Source organism: Eurypyga helias, unplaced genomic scaffold (genome assembly GCF_000690775.1).
Source record: "Eurypyga helias isolate BGI_N326 unplaced genomic scaffold, ASM69077v1 scaffold25072, whole genome shotgun sequence".
In the NCBI taxonomy this organism is placed as follows: domain Eukaryota; kingdom Metazoa; phylum Chordata; class Aves; order Eurypygiformes; family Eurypygidae; genus Eurypyga; species Eurypyga helias.
In genome coordinates this window covers 4,077-7,989 of record NW_010235635.1, presented here as the reverse complement: position 1 = coordinate 7,989, position 3,913 = coordinate 4,077, and the positions used below count along the sequence as shown (strand labels likewise).

At 58.1% G+C, this 3,913-nt stretch overlaps 1 long non-coding RNA gene across 1 annotated transcript in view; it reads left to right on the top strand.

The window, feature by feature from the left end:
* The first annotated feature begins 931 nt into the window (after positions 1-931).
* LOC104506030 overlaps positions 932-3,913 on the top strand; it is a 4,376-nt gene continuing 1,394 nt past the window's right edge. Inside the window, exons 1-2 of the long non-coding RNA XR_727855.1 lie at positions 932-1,121; positions 1,588-1,695. This is a non-coding gene — a long non-coding RNA (uncharacterized LOC104506030). The remainder of the gene's footprint in view (positions 1,122-1,587; positions 1,696-3,913) is intronic.

The window sequence follows — 3,913 nt, the reverse complement described above, 5'->3', positions numbered from 1 at the left end:
CCGGGGCTGCGGGTGGCTGTGGGGGAGTGCTGGTGTGCACGTCGCCCGGTGAGCAGTACTCAGTGTACCAGCATGTGTTTTCCAGGCTCCTTGCGTGTTACAGACAGAAAATGCCACCCTGCTGTTAGGTGTGAGGGCTTTGGAGGATGGGTACCGTGTTCAGATGTCCCGCTTCACCTGGAGGTTGGGTGTGCTGCGTTAGCTTGGGCTTGGAGTGATGGTGACTCCGAGCCAGACCGTGAGTGCAGGGCGTGGGTTGCCCTGTAGCCCTTTGGGTGGGTTTGTGCAGGGAGGGTTGCCGACTGCTCCATCTTGGAACGCAGCAGTGTGGGTTACCAAGGGTGTGAGGTGTAGGGGTGCAGCACCCATGGGGGGGTGGTTACCGTCCCGGCACTGGACCCACCTTCTGTGGGAGCAGACACTGTGGGGACAGAACCTGCGTTTTCTGGTACCGGAAAGCTGGAATATCCCGTCCAGTAAAGTGAGCCGAGCCTGGTGCCTCCTCCAGGCTGCGCTGAAACCCTGGGGCCTGTTCGGTGACGCTGCCGAGCGTTTCCTTCCTCGTATGGGAAGGTTGCTAAGTTCCAACACCAGTGGGATGAGGAAATACTGTGACAGCAATGGGTGTCTTGAAACGCTTCAAGTTAGGGTGTTTTAGTGGAAAACGAGCTGTATTTGTATCTTAGTTCAGAGTTAAACGATGGCAGCTTATCTGCACAACAGCGAGCCTTACGCCTGCCGCGTTGCCAAGAGCTCAGCCGAAGCGCTGCGGCACGCGCTGCCGGCCCGTGGTGTCCCGCGGTTAAGATGTCTCTGGAGCCGAGTTGGCATCCGGCAGGCCCCATTGGCTTCGTGTCTGCGCAGCCCTGAAGTTTGAGCTTGTTCGGTTTAACGTTGCGGATTGGAATTATACGCGTGGCATTTCTCTTTTGCGAAGAGTTGGATTTGGAAGGAAAGCGGAATGGCTCGAGGATGCGAGAACAATAGCATCAAAGACAGCGACTTCAGTGACAGCCCAACCCTCGGGGTTTAGAGAGAAGACTTTGTCGGCGATTTGCCCACAGACTGCCTGACTCGAGACGAGGTGGAAGAGAGATTTTCAAAATATGGCAAGATCAGGGGTTAGTATGTTGTCTTCTGCCTTTTTGTGGCTGGGACTCGGCGAGGAGGGTTGTCCAGTGCTGTTTGGTGATGAGGAGTGACTGATGGTTCCTAGAGAGTGACCTTTTAATGGTACTTTTGGCTAAGGGAGCGATTCCCCCGGTGAGCCGAAACGCGACGCAGTACTCCACCGCTGGAGCTCCTGGGGTTGCGATGCGCTTCAGGTGACTTCAGAGTACTTGACCTGGTCACCTCACGGGCTGTGCTTGCTCTGCCTGGGCAGGAGGAGGTTGATCCCCCACGTGTCGTTCAGAGGCTTTACGCTCTGCATTTTGATCCTGGCAGACCTGGTTCCCCCAGGAACCTTGCCTAGCCCTGTCTGGGTAGGGCCTCCGGCTCAGCCGGCGGGGTTAGGCAGTGGCCTGGGCGCGGGTCACTTGTGTCCCTGAGTCGTAGCCCGCCCTGCCCTGCTGTTAACTTTTCCAGCCCTCAGCATGTACGGTGGCTATGGGTTCGTGCAGTGTGACCGTCTGGAAGATGTCCAGGCCGCTCTGGATGGGGAGAAGGGTCGTCTTTATAAGGGGTATCGATTAGGTAAGGAAACCTGACCCGTGCTCTCCCCGACCCTAGCGTACCTTCTGGCTCCGGCACCGCCGCGCGGGTCTCCCGCAGGGTTTGCTCCTGCTCTGAGCTCGGTTTGGTGTGGTAGTCTTTGCAGAGCTCTGCTGCCCGGCGGAAGGAGCAGTTCCACGCGGCAGTGCTGGAAGGCAGTCACTGCCCCGCATGCACGCGGATTTGGCAACGCCTGGGAACCAGCACTGGGCCCATGGTGACGTGCTGAGGGCGTTGGTCCCAGCACTCGGCGGCCTCTGGGATCAGCCACCTTAGCGTGGGTGGTGGGGCTGGGAGCCGTGCTGGCAGCACCAGGAGCTTGGGAAGCGCCGTGTTCATGAGGATGAAAATAATTGCGGTACCTCTGCTGGGAGCAAACGGAAAGGGAAATGAGTGGTTAGAGATCCAGGAGGGATCTCTAAATGCCAGGAAACACTGTACTCTCCAAGAAAGCGGGTGCCAGCTGAAGGAAGAACTTTGCCGTAGGAAGGAATGGGAGGAGCGGTAAGTGGTGACTTGTGGGAGCGGGGCATGCGGGGCCAAAGCCAGCCTGGAGATGGAGGCAGTCAGGGGCAGCATAGCAAAGGCTAGGGCTTGAGGCTGGAAAGGACTGCCTGGCTCCGGTTAGTGCCTCTGCTGTCCGTCTGACGAGCAGAGGGGTTTAACCCTTGCCATTTCGGTAGGCAGGTGCGGAAAGCACAGCAGCAGGTACCGACAGCAGACCTCTCCAGGGGCTGGTCTGACCCCCGTGAGGTGCAGTGCAGCCCTGTCCTGAGTTATGCCACCATCCTCGGGAACCGGGGGGCTGCGGGGAGCTGGCAGAGCGCCGCAGGGGTGCCATAGGCAGCTGGCGTGAGCCCCCGACAGCAAAGGGCTGCTCTCCCCTGACGCCCAGCGAGACGGCGTTAGTGAGTGCCAGTCAAAGTAAGTCCTGTCAGACTGACCCATCCCAGCGACACCGCGGGTGCTGTGGCTCGCAGTAGCGGTGTCCGTTTCCCTAAGATGATTGACTTCATTAAGAAGGTAGAACAATTAACCCCAACGTAGGGTTACGTGGGTTTCAACTGAATCCTGGCGTAATGCAGCGGGAGTCGCTCAGCGCTCCAGGGGGTGGTCTGGGAAAACTGATGCCTGGCCATGCAGTGCTTTTGCATGTGCCTCGGAAGAAAGCGCAGTCGTGGTTTCGGGGGAGAGGATGGAATAATGAAGGTTGAGTCACTGATGGTGACGTGACCTGGACTCTTCCTGAGCTGGGTGCGGGCAGAGCCGAGCGTTCCATGAAGCCCAGGGGGACCCCCTTTTGTCGCCCTCAGCTGGACAAGCCACAGGCTTGTGAGCAGGGAGGTGTTGGTGCCGGGGGGTTGCTGCTGCGGTACGGTGTTCAGTTCTGGTGTGCCTGGTTCAAGAAGGATGTGCTAAGTTGGGGAAGCCATGGCAAAGCCTGCGGAAGGGCAGAGGGGCTGAAGAACACGGCCTAGCAGAAGCGGGGGGCAGAGGAGTGATGTGACGGGTGTTGCAGCCCGACCTGGGCACGAGTGAGCTCTGGTCCAGCTGCCGCAGGCACGGCACGGCTGGGAGGCGACAGACAGGTTAACAGCAAGCGCTTTCCTTCTGGAGCGAGACCTTGAGGTTTGGTGGTTTCTGTGCTCGGAAGAGTTTTGAATTGGATGTTTTGCTAACAGCTAAGCTCTGGTGCCATGCCACTGGTGCATCTGAGCTCGGACTGGGATTCCGGAATCCCTGGTCGCGTGTGTTTGGAGGGGGACGCTGTGCTGCAGGGCCCTGTCGTCTCAGATCCTGCAGGCAGAAAACTCGGGCTTTTCTCAGAGTTCTGTCCGTGTGACCCACGTAACCTGTAAATGCTGCTGGTTTAAATAAAACGTGATCCAGTCTGCCGGGCTGGCACAGGAGAAGGCTCCCAGCCAAAGGGGTGTCTTCTGCCAGTGAAAGGCTTTTGTTCAGCTTTAAACACGGGTTTTATTTGAAAGAAATGTACGTGTCGAGTGTAAAAAATCACAACCGGCGTCTGCAGCGGCACCTCACGGAAAATAAAAACCATCTTAAACCAAAGAGAGCAGATGGTGTCTTGCTTAAAGACAGCGCTGGGCCTGAAGGGGGGAAATGCTCGACTTGGAAGCGCGAGAGCGCTGCCGGCGGCTCCGCAGCCAGCATTCGCTGAAACTGCTGCGAGCACCGGCCG